Source organism: Schistocerca serialis, unplaced genomic scaffold, assembly GCF_023864345.2.
Source record: "Schistocerca serialis cubense isolate TAMUIC-IGC-003099 unplaced genomic scaffold, iqSchSeri2.2 HiC_scaffold_984, whole genome shotgun sequence".
Lineage (NCBI taxonomy): Eukaryota > Metazoa > Arthropoda > Insecta > Orthoptera > Acrididae > Schistocerca > Schistocerca serialis.
In genome coordinates, this window is record NW_026048611.1 from 15,710 (window position 1) to 29,643 (window position 13,934).

At 53.6% G+C, this 13,934-nt stretch overlaps 33 non-coding genes across 33 annotated transcripts; 6 read left to right on the forward strand and 27 right to left on the reverse strand.

Annotated features, from left to right (window-relative positions):
• Window positions 1-12: 12 nt before the first annotated feature.
• Window positions 13-94, reverse strand: Trnas-aga (transfer RNA serine (anticodon AGA)). Its single transcript has one exon. It is a non-coding gene; the product is annotated as a tRNA-Ser (tRNA).
• Window positions 95-234: 140 nt separating this feature from the next.
• Trnak-uuu (transfer RNA lysine (anticodon UUU)) lies at window positions 235-307 on the reverse strand. The gene has a single exon. It is a non-coding gene; the product is annotated as a tRNA-Lys (tRNA).
• A 279-nt stretch (window positions 308-586) lies between these two features.
• Window positions 587-658, reverse strand: Trnae-uuc (transfer RNA glutamic acid (anticodon UUC)). The gene has a single exon. It is a non-coding gene; the product is annotated as a tRNA-Glu (tRNA).
• A 322-nt stretch (window positions 659-980) lies between these two features.
• Window positions 981-1,053, reverse strand: Trnam-cau (transfer RNA methionine (anticodon CAU)). Its single transcript has one exon. It is a non-coding gene; the product is annotated as a tRNA-Met (tRNA).
• An 813-nt stretch (window positions 1,054-1,866) lies between these two features.
• Window positions 1,867-1,938, forward strand: Trnag-ucc (transfer RNA glycine (anticodon UCC)). Its single transcript has one exon. It is a non-coding gene; the product is annotated as a tRNA-Gly (tRNA).
• A 278-nt stretch (window positions 1,939-2,216) lies between these two features.
• Window positions 2,217-2,298, reverse strand: Trnas-aga (transfer RNA serine (anticodon AGA)). The gene has a single exon. It is a non-coding gene; the product is annotated as a tRNA-Ser (tRNA).
• Window positions 2,299-2,438: 140 nt separating this feature from the next.
• On the reverse strand, window positions 2,439-2,511 carry Trnak-uuu (transfer RNA lysine (anticodon UUU)). Its single transcript has one exon. It is a non-coding gene; the product is annotated as a tRNA-Lys (tRNA).
• Window positions 2,512-2,790: 279 nt separating this feature from the next.
• On the reverse strand, window positions 2,791-2,862 carry Trnae-uuc (transfer RNA glutamic acid (anticodon UUC)). Its single transcript has one exon. It is a non-coding gene; the product is annotated as a tRNA-Glu (tRNA).
• Window positions 2,863-3,184: 322 nt separating this feature from the next.
• On the reverse strand, window positions 3,185-3,257 carry Trnam-cau (transfer RNA methionine (anticodon CAU)). Its single transcript has one exon. It is a non-coding gene; the product is annotated as a tRNA-Met (tRNA).
• Window positions 3,258-4,070: 813 nt separating this feature from the next.
• Trnag-ucc (transfer RNA glycine (anticodon UCC)) lies at window positions 4,071-4,142 on the forward strand. The gene has a single exon. It is a non-coding gene; the product is annotated as a tRNA-Gly (tRNA).
• A 278-nt stretch (window positions 4,143-4,420) lies between these two features.
• Window positions 4,421-4,502, reverse strand: Trnas-aga (transfer RNA serine (anticodon AGA)). The gene has a single exon. It is a non-coding gene; the product is annotated as a tRNA-Ser (tRNA).
• A 140-nt stretch (window positions 4,503-4,642) lies between these two features.
• Window positions 4,643-4,715, reverse strand: Trnak-uuu (transfer RNA lysine (anticodon UUU)). The gene has a single exon. It is a non-coding gene; the product is annotated as a tRNA-Lys (tRNA).
• A 279-nt stretch (window positions 4,716-4,994) lies between these two features.
• Trnae-uuc (transfer RNA glutamic acid (anticodon UUC)) lies at window positions 4,995-5,066 on the reverse strand. The gene has a single exon. It is a non-coding gene; the product is annotated as a tRNA-Glu (tRNA).
• A 322-nt stretch (window positions 5,067-5,388) lies between these two features.
• On the reverse strand, window positions 5,389-5,461 carry Trnam-cau (transfer RNA methionine (anticodon CAU)). Its single transcript has one exon. It is a non-coding gene; the product is annotated as a tRNA-Met (tRNA).
• Window positions 5,462-6,274: 813 nt separating this feature from the next.
• Window positions 6,275-6,346, forward strand: Trnag-ucc (transfer RNA glycine (anticodon UCC)). Its single transcript has one exon. It is a non-coding gene; the product is annotated as a tRNA-Gly (tRNA).
• Window positions 6,347-6,624: 278 nt separating this feature from the next.
• Window positions 6,625-6,706, reverse strand: Trnas-aga (transfer RNA serine (anticodon AGA)). Its single transcript has one exon. It is a non-coding gene; the product is annotated as a tRNA-Ser (tRNA).
• A 140-nt stretch (window positions 6,707-6,846) lies between these two features.
• Trnak-uuu (transfer RNA lysine (anticodon UUU)) lies at window positions 6,847-6,919 on the reverse strand. The gene has a single exon. It is a non-coding gene; the product is annotated as a tRNA-Lys (tRNA).
• Window positions 6,920-7,198: 279 nt separating this feature from the next.
• Trnae-uuc (transfer RNA glutamic acid (anticodon UUC)) lies at window positions 7,199-7,270 on the reverse strand. Its single transcript has one exon. It is a non-coding gene; the product is annotated as a tRNA-Glu (tRNA).
• A 322-nt stretch (window positions 7,271-7,592) lies between these two features.
• Trnam-cau (transfer RNA methionine (anticodon CAU)) lies at window positions 7,593-7,665 on the reverse strand. The gene has a single exon. It is a non-coding gene; the product is annotated as a tRNA-Met (tRNA).
• An 813-nt stretch (window positions 7,666-8,478) lies between these two features.
• On the forward strand, window positions 8,479-8,550 carry Trnag-ucc (transfer RNA glycine (anticodon UCC)). The gene has a single exon. It is a non-coding gene; the product is annotated as a tRNA-Gly (tRNA).
• Window positions 8,551-8,828: 278 nt separating this feature from the next.
• Trnas-aga (transfer RNA serine (anticodon AGA)) lies at window positions 8,829-8,910 on the reverse strand. Its single transcript has one exon. It is a non-coding gene; the product is annotated as a tRNA-Ser (tRNA).
• Window positions 8,911-9,050: 140 nt separating this feature from the next.
• On the reverse strand, window positions 9,051-9,123 carry Trnak-uuu (transfer RNA lysine (anticodon UUU)). The gene has a single exon. It is a non-coding gene; the product is annotated as a tRNA-Lys (tRNA).
• Window positions 9,124-9,402: 279 nt separating this feature from the next.
• Trnae-uuc (transfer RNA glutamic acid (anticodon UUC)) lies at window positions 9,403-9,474 on the reverse strand. The gene has a single exon. It is a non-coding gene; the product is annotated as a tRNA-Glu (tRNA).
• A 322-nt stretch (window positions 9,475-9,796) lies between these two features.
• On the reverse strand, window positions 9,797-9,869 carry Trnam-cau (transfer RNA methionine (anticodon CAU)). The gene has a single exon. It is a non-coding gene; the product is annotated as a tRNA-Met (tRNA).
• An 813-nt stretch (window positions 9,870-10,682) lies between these two features.
• Window positions 10,683-10,754, forward strand: Trnag-ucc (transfer RNA glycine (anticodon UCC)). Its single transcript has one exon. It is a non-coding gene; the product is annotated as a tRNA-Gly (tRNA).
• Window positions 10,755-11,032: 278 nt separating this feature from the next.
• Trnas-aga (transfer RNA serine (anticodon AGA)) lies at window positions 11,033-11,114 on the reverse strand. The gene has a single exon. It is a non-coding gene; the product is annotated as a tRNA-Ser (tRNA).
• Window positions 11,115-11,254: 140 nt separating this feature from the next.
• On the reverse strand, window positions 11,255-11,327 carry Trnak-uuu (transfer RNA lysine (anticodon UUU)). The gene has a single exon. It is a non-coding gene; the product is annotated as a tRNA-Lys (tRNA).
• A 279-nt stretch (window positions 11,328-11,606) lies between these two features.
• Window positions 11,607-11,678, reverse strand: Trnae-uuc (transfer RNA glutamic acid (anticodon UUC)). Its single transcript has one exon. It is a non-coding gene; the product is annotated as a tRNA-Glu (tRNA).
• A 322-nt stretch (window positions 11,679-12,000) lies between these two features.
• Window positions 12,001-12,073, reverse strand: Trnam-cau (transfer RNA methionine (anticodon CAU)). The gene has a single exon. It is a non-coding gene; the product is annotated as a tRNA-Met (tRNA).
• An 813-nt stretch (window positions 12,074-12,886) lies between these two features.
• Trnag-ucc (transfer RNA glycine (anticodon UCC)) lies at window positions 12,887-12,958 on the forward strand. The gene has a single exon. It is a non-coding gene; the product is annotated as a tRNA-Gly (tRNA).
• A 276-nt stretch (window positions 12,959-13,234) lies between these two features.
• Trnas-aga (transfer RNA serine (anticodon AGA)) lies at window positions 13,235-13,316 on the reverse strand. The gene has a single exon. It is a non-coding gene; the product is annotated as a tRNA-Ser (tRNA).
• Window positions 13,317-13,456: 140 nt separating this feature from the next.
• Trnak-uuu (transfer RNA lysine (anticodon UUU)) lies at window positions 13,457-13,529 on the reverse strand. Its single transcript has one exon. It is a non-coding gene; the product is annotated as a tRNA-Lys (tRNA).
• Window positions 13,530-13,807: 278 nt separating this feature from the next.
• Window positions 13,808-13,879, reverse strand: Trnae-uuc (transfer RNA glutamic acid (anticodon UUC)). Its single transcript has one exon. It is a non-coding gene; the product is annotated as a tRNA-Glu (tRNA).
• Between the last annotated feature and the right edge of the window lie 55 nt (window positions 13,880-13,934).

Here is a 13,934-nt window from a genome sequence, read left to right on the forward strand (position 1 = left end):
AAAAAAAAGAGACGCAGTCGGTAGGACTCGAACCTACGCTCCCAGAGGGAATCTGATTTCTAGTCAGACGCCTTAACCACTCGGCCACGACTGCTCGCAGCCAAAAAGTTCCCTCGAATCGTGAAAACTCAAACCGTTCTGCGCAGTATGTTGACAGGAAACGAACTCCGTGCACTGATTACGGCAGGGCTACCAGCGCTACGAGACGAGCCATTACGGAAGCGTTAAAATCTTCGCCCGGACAGGGACTCGAACCCTGGACCCTTAGGTTAAAAGCCTAATGCTCTACCGACTGAGCTATCCGGGCTCACACTTGTTGGGGGATGGAGCAGCTGCAGGCAATGTGAATAACTGGAACGCGTAATTGCTGGCTTCTGGCGCAACTGGCGACTTCACCGACTTGCCACTGACGCTGGTAGCAGCCCAACAGCGGACCAGTGCCTCTTCTCCCTTTATCCCGGTGCTGACAGTAATTGCATCTCGTGCCTTTTTTCCCCGATTACGCTCGGTTGAAGCTCCGGAAGGAGGGCGACAAACGAGGGTTGGAGGGCCAAAACATGGAGGGTCGTGTGCGCAAAAACTTCGCTTCCGGTACCGGGAATCGAACCCTGGCCTCCTGGGTGAAAGCCAGGTATCCTAGCCACTAGACCACATCGGATTTGCTCGATAAGTGTCAGATTTACTCCCTCTCCTCTGGCATTTCGTGCTGAATCCGGACTCAGTGGTGTTCTCTGTTTGCGAGCATATTTGCGCCTACAGACTGGCATGGCGCACAGCTCGAAACTGACTATTCATTGCTGTTTGCATCATATTTTACTCATAACAGGGGAGGAGAAAGGTCAAAGCTGTACCTTGCCATAGCTGCATGTAAACATTTTGACGCTGAGGCGTGGACTCCTTGTGGATAACAAACGACAATTCAGTTCGTTCCCTAGCAACAGCAACGCCGTTAATTCAGCCATGATGTACAGCAAATTATATGCCCCGGGTGAGGATCGAACTCACGACCTTAAGATTATGAGACTTACGCGCTGCCCACTGCGCTACCGAGGCACGTCTGCAACCAACGTCCCAGGAAACTTGGTAAGCCTCGCATATTAGAGATAGACAGTTTGCGCTTTCTCAAGAATCTGTTGTGTTGCTACACGTGCTTTCCCGAATTGCTAGATTAAACTGCTGCCGCGGCTTTTCCAACGGAAAGCAGCACTGCCTGAGGTTACAGTACATCGCCCTTGCGGCACCTGAACACAGCGGCCTGTAGGGCCAGGCTGACGCTAGAGTTCAGAAATAGCACGCGTCCGTCCAAGTACGGTCTCTTGCGTGCTGCGTGTTTGGTTCTTCTCACAGCGAATCCTGCTATACATTTCTGAGGCTGACGCAGCTCAAACGAGCAATCGGCGCGGCAGCATTATAGCGAGAACAGCAAAACGATGCATCGGCCGGGAATCGAACCCGGGCCGCCCGCGTGGTAGGCGAACAACCTGCCGCTTTTTTTGTTGTTGTTCTCATTTTTTTAGTTGCATTTGTTGGGGGCGGTCGACCGTGCTTCCCGAGCATATTCCAGAGTAGCTGTCTGCAGGGAAAGTGGGATTGCCACCCAACGACGCCGGATACAACCGAAAAAAGTGCTACACACGCGGAGTCCCCCACTACACTGCCTTAAAGCGACCGCTCATCACTATCGTGTGAGTAACCTTGCGGCCGCGGCGACGAGTCTTGCCCAAAGACGCAGCGTGCGTGGAGGCGCTGCCCGAACGCGTGTGGATGCACCCTCCTACCTCGTAAAGCGCCTACAGCTACTATCACCGTGGGCCGCTGCCGGCGGGCGGGAAGCCGACACAGCGCGGCGTCACGGGCAGCGGCTGTGCGGTGGTGGTGTAATGGTGAGCATAGTTGCCTTCCAAGCAGTTGATCCGGGTTCGATTCCCGGCCACCGCAACGGGCGCAAATTTTTACGTATGAGTATGTGAGCCACGTGCTGTTAAATTAACGTTTTCTTTCCGTCGTTGCTCCACGCAGGCCATCCTGTAGTATGTCCCGACTTGTCCCGACTTTGCTCGGCTGACGCGAAAGCTGACGCTTGGAATTCGCCCTTATCAAGAGGACAGGCGATATAAACGGCTGTGAGAGGTGAGGTGTAGCGAAGTACCAAAACGACAGGCAAACTGCGAAATTTTCTGCTCCTTCTTCTTAAACAAAAAAATAAAAAAAAGAGACGCAGTCGGTAGGACTCGAACCTACGCTCCCAGAGGGAATCTGATTTCTAGTCAGACGCCTTAACCACTCGGCCACGACTGCTCGCAGCCAAAAAGTTCCCTCGAATCGTGAAAACTCAAACCGTTCTGCGCAGTATGTTGACAGGAAACGAACTCCGTGCACTGATTACGGCAGGGCTACCAGCGCTACGAGACGAGCCATTACGGAAGCGTTAAAATCTTCGCCCGGACAGGGACTCGAACCCTGGACCCTTAGGTTAAAAGCCTAATGCTCTACCGACTGAGCTATCCGGGCTCACACTTGTTGGGGGATGGAGCAGCTGCAGGCAATGTGAATAACTGGAACGCGTAATTGCTGGCTTCTGGCGCAACTGGCGACTTCACCGACTTGCCACTGACGCTGGTAGCAGCCCAACAGCGGACCAGTGCCTCTTCTCCCTTTATCCCGGTGCTGACAGTAATTGCATCTCGTGCCTTTTTTCCCCGATTACGCTCGGTTGAAGCTCCGGAAGGAGGGCGACAAACGAGGGTTGGAGGGCCAAAACATGGAGGGTCGTGTGCGCAAAAACTTCGCTTCCGGTACCGGGAATCGAACCCTGGCCTCCTGGGTGAAAGCCAGGTATCCTAGCCACTAGACCACACCGGATTTGCTCGATAAGTGTCAGATTTACTCCCTCTCCTCTGGCATTTCGTGCTGAATCCGGACTCAGTGGTGTTCTCTGTTTGCGAGCATATTTGCGCCTACAGACTGGCATGGCGCACAGCTCGAAACTGACTATTCATTGCTGTTTGCATCATATTTTACTCATAACAGGGGAGGAGAAAGGTCAAAGCTGTACCTTGCCATAGCTGCATGTAAACATTTTGACGCTGAGGCGTGGACTCCTTGTGGATAACAAACGACAATTCAGTTCGTTCCCTAGCAACAGCAACGCCGTTAATTCAGCCATGATGTACAGCAAATTATATGCCCCGGGTGAGGATCGAACTCACGACCTTAAGATTATGAGACTTACGCGCTGCCCACTGCGCTACCGAGGCACGTCTGCAACCAACGTCCCAGGAAACTTGGTAAGCCTCGCATATTAGAGATAGACAGTTTGCGCTTTCTCAAGAATCTGTTGTGTTGCTACACGTGCTTTCCCGAATTGCTAGATTAAACTGCTGCCGCGGCTTTTCCAACGGAAAGCAGCACTGCCTGAGGTTACAGTACATCGCCCTTGCGGCACCTGAACACAGCGGCCTGTAGGGCCAGGCTGACGCTAGAGTTCAGAAATAGCACGCGTCCGTCCAAGTACGGTCTCTTGCGTGCTGCGTGTTTGGTTCTTCTCACAGCGAATCCTGCTATACATTTCTGAGGCTGACGCAGCTCAAACGAGCAATCGGCGCGGCAGCATTATAGCGAGAACAGCAAAACGATGCATCGGCCGGGAATCGAACCCGGGCCGCCCGCGTGGTAGGCGAACAACCTGCCGCTTTTTTTGTTGTTGTTCTCATTTTTTTAGTTGCATTTGTTGGGGGCGGTCGACCGTGCTTCCCGAGCATATTCCAGAGTAGCTGTCTGCAGGGAAAGTGGGATTGCCACCCAACGACGCCGGATACAACCGAAAAAAGTGCTACACACGCGGAGTCCCCCACTACACTGCCTTAAAGCGACCGCTCATCACTATCGTGTGAGTAACCTTGCGGCCGCGGCGACGAGTCTTGCCCAAAGACGCAGCGTGCGTGGAGGCGCTGCCCGAACGCGTGTGGATGCACCCTCCTACCTCGTAAAGCGCCTACAGCTACTATCACCGTGGGCCGCTGCCGGCGGGCGGGAAGCCGACACAGCGCGGCGTCACGGGCAGCGGCTGTGCGGTGGTGGTGTAATGGTGAGCATAGTTGCCTTCCAAGCAGTTGATCCGGGTTCGATTCCCGGCCACCGCAACGGGCGCAAATTTTTACGTATGAGTATGTGAGCCACGTGCTGTTAAATTAACGTTTTCTTTCCGTCGTTGCTCCACGCAGGCCATCCTGTAGTATGTCCCGACTTGTCCCGACTTTGCTCGGCTGACGCGAAAGCTGACGCTTGGAATTCGCCCTTATCAAGAGGACAGGCGATATAAACGGCTGTGAGAGGTGAGGTGTAGCGAAGTACCAAAACGACAGGCAAACTGCGAAATTTTCTGCTCCTTCTTCTTAAACAAAAAAATAAAAAAAAGAGACGCAGTCGGTAGGACTCGAACCTACGCTCCCAGAGGGAATCTGATTTCTAGTCAGACGCCTTAACCACTCGGCCACGACTGCTCGCAGCCAAAAAGTTCCCTCGAATCGTGAAAACTCAAACCGTTCTGCGCAGTATGTTGACAGGAAACGAACTCCGTGCACTGATTACGGCAGGGCTACCAGCGCTACGAGACGAGCCATTACGGAAGCGTTAAAATCTTCGCCCGGACAGGGACTCGAACCCTGGACCCTTAGGTTAAAAGCCTAATGCTCTACCGACTGAGCTATCCGGGCTCACACTTGTTGGGGGATGGAGCAGCTGCAGGCAATGTGAATAACTGGAACGCGTAATTGCTGGCTTCTGGCGCAACTGGCGACTTCACCGACTTGCCACTGACGCTGGTAGCAGCCCAACAGCGGACCAGTGCCTCTTCTCCCTTTATCCCGGTGCTGACAGTAATTGCATCTCGTGCCTTTTTTCCCCGATTACGCTCGGTTGAAGCTCCGGAAGGAGGGCGACAAACGAGGGTTGGAGGGCCAAAACATGGAGGGTCGTGTGCGCAAAAACTTCGCTTCCGGTACCGGGAATCGAACCCTGGCCTCCTGGGTGAAAGCCAGGTATCCTAGCCACTAGACCACACCGGATTTGCTCGATAAGTGTCAGATTTACTCCCTCTCCTCTGGCATTTCGTGCTGAATCCGGACTCAGTGGTGTTCTCTGTTTGCGAGCATATTTGCGCCTACAGACTGGCATGGCGCACAGCTCGAAACTGACTATTCATTGCTGTTTGCATCATATTTTACTCATAACAGGGGAGGAGAAAGGTCAAAGCTGTACCTTGCCATAGCTGGATGTAAACATTTTGACGCTGAGGCGTGGACTCCTTGTGGATAACAAACGACAATTCAGTTCGTTCCCTAGCAACAGCAACGCCGTTAATTCAGCCATGATGTACAGCAAATTATATGCCCCGGGTGAGGATCGAACTCACGACCTTAAGATTATGAGACTTACGCGCTGCCCACTGCGCTACCGAGGCACGTCTGCAACCAACGTCCCAGGAAACTTGGTAAGCCTCGCATATTAGAGATAGACAGTTTGCGCTTTCTCAAGAATCTGTTGTGTTGCTACACGTGCTTTCCCGAATTGCTAGATTAAACTGCTGCCGCGGCTTTTCCAACGGAAAGCAGCACTGCCTGAGGTTACAGTACATCGCCCTTGCGGCACCTGAACACAGCGGCCTGTAGGGCCAGGCTGACGCTAGAGTTCAGAAATAGCACGCGTCCGTCCAAGTACGGTCTCTTGCGTGCTGCGTGTTTGGTTCTTCTCACAGCGAATCCTGCTATACATTTCTGAGGCTGACGCAGCTCAAACGAGCAATCGGCGCGGCAGCATTATAGCGAGAACAGCAAAACGATGCATCGGCCGGGAATCGAACCCGGGCCGCCCGCGTGGTAGGCGAACAACCTGCCGCTTTTTTTGTTGTTGTTCTCATTTTTTTAGTTGCATTTGTTGGGGGCGGTCGACCGTGCTTCCCGAGCATATTCCAGAGTAGCTGTCTGCAGGGAAAGTGGGATTGCCACCCAACGACGCCGGATACAACCGAAAAAAGTGCTACACACGCGGAGTCCCCCACTACACTGCCTTAAAGCGACCGCTCATCACTATCGTGTGAGTAACCTTGCGGCCGCGGCGACGAGTCTTGCCCAAAGACGCAGCGTGCGTGGAGGCGCTGCCCGAACGCGTGTGGATGCACCCTCCTACCTCGTAAAGCGCCTACAGCTACTATCACCGTGGGCCGCTGCCGGCGGGCGGGAAGCCGACACAGCGCGGCGTCACGGGCAGCGGCTGTGCGGTGGTGGTGTAATGGTGAGCATAGTTGCCTTCCAAGCAGTTGATCCGGGTTCGATTCCCGGCCACCGCAACGGGCGCAAATTTTTACGTATGAGTATGTGAGCCACGTGCTGTTAAATTAACGTTTTCTTTCCGTCGTTGCTCCACGCAGGCCATCCTGTAGTATGTCCCGACTTGTCCCGACTTTGCTCGGCTGACGCGAAAGCTGACGCTTGGAATTCGCCCTTATCAAGAGGACAGGCGATATAAACGGCTGTGAGAGGTGAGGTGTAGCGAAGTACCAAAACGACAGGCAAACTGCGAAATTTTCTGCTCCTTCTTCTTAAACAAAAAAATAAAAAAAAGAGACGCAGTCGGTAGGACTCGAACCTACGCTCCCAGAGGGAATCTGATTTCTAGTCAGACGCCTTAACCACTCGGCCACGACTGCTCGCAGCCAAAAAGTTCCCTCGAATCGTGAAAACTCAAACCGTTCTGCGCAGTATGTTGACAGGAAACGAACTCCGTGCACTGATTACGGCAGGGCTACCAGCGCTACGAGACGAGCCATTACGGAAGCGTTAAAATCTTCGCCCGGACAGGGACTCGAACCCTGGACCCTTAGGTTAAAAGCCTAATGCTCTACCGACTGAGCTATCCGGGCTCACACTTGTTGGGGGATGGAGCAGCTGCAGGCAATGTGAATAACTGGAACGCGTAATTGCTGGCTTCTGGCGCAACTGGCGACTTCACCGACTTGCCACTGACGCTGGTAGCAGCCCAACAGCGGACCAGTGCCTCTTCTCCCTTTATCCCGGTGCTGACAGTAATTGCATCTCGTGCCTTTTTTCCCCGATTACGCTCGGTTGAAGCTCCGGAAGGAGGGCGACAAACGAGGGTTGGAGGGCCAAAACATGGAGGGTCGTGTGCGCAAAAACTTCGCTTCCGGTACCGGGAATCGAACCCTGGCCTCCTGGGTGAAAGCCAGGTATCCTAGCCACTAGACCACACCGGATTTGCTCGATAAGTGTCAGATTTACTCCCTCTCCTCTGGCATTTCGTGCTGAATCCGGACTCAGTGGTGTTCTCTGTTTGCGAGCATATTTGCGCCTACAGACTGGCATGGCGCACAGCTCGAAACTGACTATTCATTGCTGTTTGCATCATATTTTACTCATAACAGGGGAGGAGAAAGGTCAAAGCTGTACCTTGCCATAGCTGGATGTAAACATTTTGACGCTGAGGCGTGGACTCCTTGTGGATAACAAACGACAATTCAGTTCGTTCCCTAGCAACAGCAACGCCGTTAATTCAGCCATGATGTACAGCAAATTATATGCCCCGGGTGAGGATCGAACTCACGACCTTAAGATTATGAGACTTACGCGCTGCCCACTGCGCTACCGAGGCACGTCTGCAACCAACGTCCCAGGAAACTTGGTAAGCCTCGCATATTAGAGATAGACAGTTTGCGCTTTCTCAAGAATCTGTTGTGTTGCTACACGTGCTTTCCCGAATTGCTAGATTAAACTGCTGCCGCGGCTTTTCCAACGGAAAGCAGCACTGCCTGAGGTTACAGTACATCGCCCTTGCGGCACCTGAACACAGCGGCCTGTAGGGCCAGGCTGACGCTAGAGTTCAGAAATAGCACGCGTCCGTCCAAGTACGGTCTCTTGCGTGCTGCGTGTTTGGTTCTTCTCACAGCGAATCCTGCTATACATTTCTGAGGCTGACGCAGCTCAAACGAGCAATCGGCGCGGCAGCATTATAGCGAGAACAGCAAAACGATGCATCGGCCGGGAATCGAACCCGGGCCGCCCGCGTGGTAGGCGAACAACCTGCCGCTTTTTTTGTTGTTGTTCTCATTTTTTTAGTTGCATTTGTTGGGGGCGGTCGACCGTGCTTCCCGAGCATATTCCAGAGTAGCTGTCTGCAGGGAAAGTGGGATTGCCACCCAACGACGCCGGATACAACCGAAAAAAGTGCTACACACGCGGAGTCCCCCACTACACTGCCTTAAAGCGACCGCTCATCACTATCGTGTGAGTAACCTTGCGGCCGCGGCGACGAGTCTTGCCCAAAGACGCAGCGTGCGTGGAGGCGCTGCCCGAACGCGTGTGGATGCACCCTCCTACCTCGTAAAGCGCCTACAGCTACTATCACCGTGGGCCGCTGCCGGCGGGCGGGAAGCCGACACAGCGCGGCGTCACGGGCAGCGGCTGTGCGGTGGTGGTGTAATGGTGAGCATAGTTGCCTTCCAAGCAGTTGATCCGGGTTCGATTCCCGGCCACCGCAACGGGCGCAAATTTTTACGTATGAGTATGTGAGCCACGTGCTGTTAAATTAACGTTTTCTTTCCGTCGTTGCTCCACGCAGGCCATCCTGTAGTATGTCCCGACTTGTCCCGACTTTGCTCGGCTGACGCGAAAGCTGACGCTTGGAATTCGCCCTTATCAAGAGGACAGGCGATATAAACGGCTGTGAGAGGTGAGGTGTAGCGAAGTACCAAAACGACAGGCAAACTGCGAAATTTTCTGCTCCTTCTTCTTAAACAAAAAAATAAAAAAAAGAGACGCAGTCGGTAGGACTCGAACCTACGCTCCCAGAGGGAATCTGATTTCTAGTCAGACGCCTTAACCACTCGGCCACGACTGCTCGCAGCCAAAAAGTTCCCTCGAATCGTGAAAACTCAAACCGTTCTGCGCAGTATGTTGACAGGAAACGAACTCCGTGCACTGATTACGGCAGGGCTACCAGCGCTACGAGACGAGCCATTACGGAAGCGTTAAAATCTTCGCCCGGACAGGGACTCGAACCCTGGACCCTTAGGTTAAAAGCCTAATGCTCTACCGACTGAGCTATCCGGGCTCACACTTGTTGGGGGATGGAGCAGCTGCAGGCAATGTGAATAACTGGAACGCGTAATTGCTGGCTTCTGGCGCAACTGGCGACTTCACCGACTTGCCACTGACGCTGGTAGCAGCCCAACAGCGGACCAGTGCCTCTTCTCCCTTTATCCCGGTGCTGACAGTAATTGCATCTCGTGCCTTTTTTCCCCGATTACGCTCGGTTGAAGCTCCGGAAGGAGGGCGACAAACGAGGGTTGGAGGGCCAAAACATGGAGGGTCGTGTGCGCAAAAACTTCGCTTCCGGTACCGGGAATCGAACCCTGGCCTCCTGGGTGAAAGCCAGGTATCCTAGCCACTAGACCACACCGGATTTGCTCGATAAGTGTCAGATTTACTCCCTCTCCTCTGGCATTTCGTGCTGAATCCGGACTCAGTGGTGTTCTCTGTTTGCGAGCATATTTGCGCCTACAGACTGGCATGGCGCACAGCTCGAAACTGACTATTCATTGCTGTTTGCATCATATTTTACTCATAACAGGGGAGGAGAAAGGTCAAAGCTGTACCTTGCCATAGCTGGATGTAAACATTTTGACGCTGAGGCGTGGACTCCTTGTGGATAACAAACGACAATTCAGTTCGTTCCCTAGCAACAGCAACGCCGTTAATTCAGCCATGATGTACAGCAAATTATATGCCCCGGGTGAGGATCGAACTCACGACCTTAAGATTATGAGACTTACGCGCTGCCCACTGCGCTACCGAGGCACGTCTGCAACCAACGTCCCAGGAAACTTGGTAAGCCTCGCATATTAGAGATAGACAGTTTGCGCTTTCTCAAGAATCTGTTGTGTTGCTACACGTGCTTTCCCGAATTGCTAGATTAAACTGCTGCCGCGGCTTTTCCAACGGAAAGCAGCACTGCCTGAGGTTACAGTACATCGCCCTTGCGGCACCTGAACACAGCGGCCTGTAGGGCCAGGCTGACGCTAGAGTTCAGAAATAGCACGCGTCCGTCCAAGTACGGTCTCTTGCGTGCTGCGTGTTTGGTTCTTCTCACAGCGAATCCTGCTATACATTTCTGAGGCTGACGCAGCTCAAACGAGCAATCGGCGCGGCAGCATTATAGCGAGAACAGCAAAACGATGCATCGGCCGGGAATCGAACCCGGGCCGCCCGCGTGGTAGGCGAACAACCTGCCGCTTTTTTTGTTGTTGTTCTCATTTTTTTAGTTGCATTTGTTGGGGGCGGTCGACCGTGCTTCCCGAGCATATTCCAGAGTAGCTGTCTGCAGGGAAAGTGGGATTGCCACCCAACGACGCCGGATACAACCGAAAAAAGTGCTACACACGCGGAGTCCCCCACTACACTGCCTTAAAGCGACCGCTCATCACTATCGTGTGAGTAACCTTGCGGCCGCGGCGACGAGTCTTGCCCAAAGACGCAGCGTGCGTGGAGGCGCTGCCCGAACGCGTGTGGATGCACCCTCCTACCTCGTAAAGCGCCTACAGCTACTATCACCGTGGGCCGCTGCCGGCGGGCGGGAAGCCGACACAGCGCGGCGTCACGGGCAGCGGCTGTGCGGTGGTGGTGTAATGGTGAGCATAGTTGCCTTCCAAGCAGTTGATCCGGGTTCGATTCCCGGCCACCGCAACGGGCGCAAATTTTTACGTATGAGTATGTGAGCCACGTGCTGTTAAATTAACGTTTTCTTTCCGTCGTTGCTCCACGCAGGCCATCCTGTAGTATGTCCCGACTTGTCCCGACTTTGCTCGGCTGACGCGAAAGCTGACGCTTGGAATTCGCCCTTATCAAGAGGACAGGCGATATAAACGGCTGTGAGAGGTGAGGTGTAGCGAAGTACCAAAACGACAGGCAAACTGCGAAATTTTCTGCTCCTTCTTCTTAAACAAAAAAATAAAAAAAAGAGACGCAGTCGGTAGGACTCGAACCTACGCTCCCAGAGGGAATCTGATTTCTAGTCAGACGCCTTAACCACTCGGCCACGACTGCTCGCAGCCAAAAAGTTCCCTCGAATCGTGAAAACTCAAACCGTTCTGCGCAGTATGTTGACAGGAAACGAACTCCGTGCACTGATTACGGCAGGGCTACCAGCGCTACGAGACGAGCCATTACGGAAGCGTTAAAATCTTCGCCCGGACAGGGACTCGAACCCTGGACCCTTAGGTTAAAAGCCTAATGCTCTACCGACTGAGCTATCCGGGCTCACACTTGTTGGGGGATGGAGCAGCTGCAGGCAATGTGAATAACTGGAACGCGTAATTGCTGGCTTCTGGCGCAACTGGCGACTTCACCGACTTGCCACTGACGCTGGTAGCAGCCCAACAGCGGACCAGTGCCTCTTCTCCCTTTATCCCGGTGCTGACAGTAATTGCATCTCGTGCCTTTTTTCCCCGATTACGCTCGGTTGAAGCTCCGGAAGGAGGGCGACAAACGAGGGTTGGAGGGCCAAAACATGGAGGGTCGTGTGCGCAAAAACTTCGCTTCCGGTACCGGGAATCGAACCCTGGCCTCCTGGGTGAAAGCCAGGTATCCTAGCCACTAGACCACACCGGATTTGCTCGATAAGTGTCAGATTTACTCCCTCTCCTCTGGCATTTCGTGCTGAATCCGGACTCAGTGGTGTTCTCTGTTTGCGAGCATATTTGCGCCTACAGACTGGCATGGCGCACAGCTCGAAACTGACTATTCATTGCTGTTTGCATCATATTTTACTCATAACAGGGGAGGAGAAAGGTCAAAGCTGTACCTTGCCATAGCTGGATGTAAACATTTTGACGCTGAGGCGTGGACTCCTTGTGGATAACAAACGACAATTCAGTTCGTTCCCTAGCAACAGCAACGCCGTTAATTCAGCCATGATGTACAGCAAATTATATGCCCCGGGTGAGGATCGAACTCACGACCTTAAGATTATGAGACTTACGCGCTGCCCACTGCGCTACCGAGGCACGTCTGCAACCAACGTCCCAGGAAACTTGGTAAGCCTCGCATATTAGAGATAGACAGTTTGCGCTTTCTCAAGAATCTGTTGTGTTGCTACACGTGCTTTCCCGAATTGCTAGATTAAACTGCTGCCGCGGCTTTTCCAACGGAAAGCAGCACTGCCTGAGGTTACAGTACATCGCCCTTGCGGCACCTGAACACAGCGGCCTGTAGGGCCAGGCTGACGCTAGAGTTCAGAAATAGCACGCGTCCGTCCAAGTACGGTCTCTTGCGTGCTGCGTGTTTGGTTCTTCTCACAGCGAATCCTGCTATACATTTCTGAGGCTGACGCAGCTCAAACGAGCAATCGGCGCGGCAGCATTATAGCGAGAACAGCAAAACGATGCATCGGCCGGGAATCGAACCCGGGCCGCCCGCGTGGTAGGCGAACAACCTGCCGCTTTTTTTGTTGTTGTTCTCATTTTTTTAGTTGCATTTGTTGGGGGCGGTCGACCGTGCTTCCCGAGCATATTCCAGAGTAGCTGTCTGCAGGGAAAGTGGGATTGCCACCCAACGACGCCGGATACAACCGAAAAAAGTGCTACACACGCGGAGTCCCCCACTACACTGCCTTAAAGCGACCGCTCATCACTATCGTGTGAGTAACCTTGCGGCCGCGGCGACGAGTCTTGCCCAAAGACGCAGCGTGCGTGGAGGCGCTGCCCGAACGCGTGTGGATGCACCCTCCTACCTCGTAAAGCGCCTACAGCTACTATCACCGTGGGCCGCTGCCGGCGGGCGGGAAGCCGACACAGCGCGGCGTCACGGGCAGCGGCTGTGCGGTGGTGGTGTAATGGTGAGCATAGTTGCCTTCCAAGCAGTTGATCCGGGTTCGATTCCCGGCCACCGCAACGGGCGCAAATTTTTACGTATGAGTATGTGAGCCACGTGCTGTTAAATTAACGTTCTTTCCGTCGTTGCTCCACGCAGGCCATCCTGTAGTATGTCCCGACTTGTCCCGACTTTGCTCGGCTGACGCGAAAGCTGACGCTTGGAATTCGCCCTTATCAAGAGGACAGGCGATATAAACGGCTGTGAGAGGTGAGGTGTAGCGAAGTACCAAAACGACAGGCAAACTGCGAAATTTTCTGCTCCTTCTTCTTAAACAAAAAAAATAAAAAAAGAGACGCAGTCGGTAGGACTCGAACCTACGCTCCCAGAGGGAATCTGATTTCTAGTCAGACGCCTTAACCACTCGGCCACGACTGCTCGCAGCCAAAAAGTTCCCTCGAATCGTGAAAACTCAAACCGTTCTGCGCAGTATGTTGACAGGAAACGAACTCCGTGCACTGATTACGGCAGGGCTACCAGCGCTACGAGACGAGCCATTACGGAAGCGTTAAAATCTTCGCCCGGACAGGGACTCGAACCCTGGACCCTTAGGTTAAAAGCCTAATGCTCTACCGACTGAGCTATCCGGGCTCACACTTGTTGGGGGATGGAGCAGCTGCAGGCAATGTGAATAACTGGAACGCGTAATTGCTGGCTTCTGGCGCAACTGGCGACTTCACCGACTTGCCACTGACGCTGGTAGCAGCCCAACAGCGGACCAGTGCCTCTTCTCCCTTTATCCCGGTGCTGACAGTAATTGCATCTCGTGCCTTTTTTCCCCGATTACGCTCGGTTGAAGCTCCGGAAGGAGGGCGACAAACGAGGTTGGAGGGCCAAAACATGGAGGGTCGTGTGCGCAAAAACTTCGCTTCCGGTACCGGGAATCGAACCCTGGCCTCCTGGGTGAAAGCCAGGTATCCTAGCCACTAGACCACACCGGATTTGCTCGATAAGTGTCAGATTTACTCCCTCTCCTCTGGCATTTCGTGCTGAATC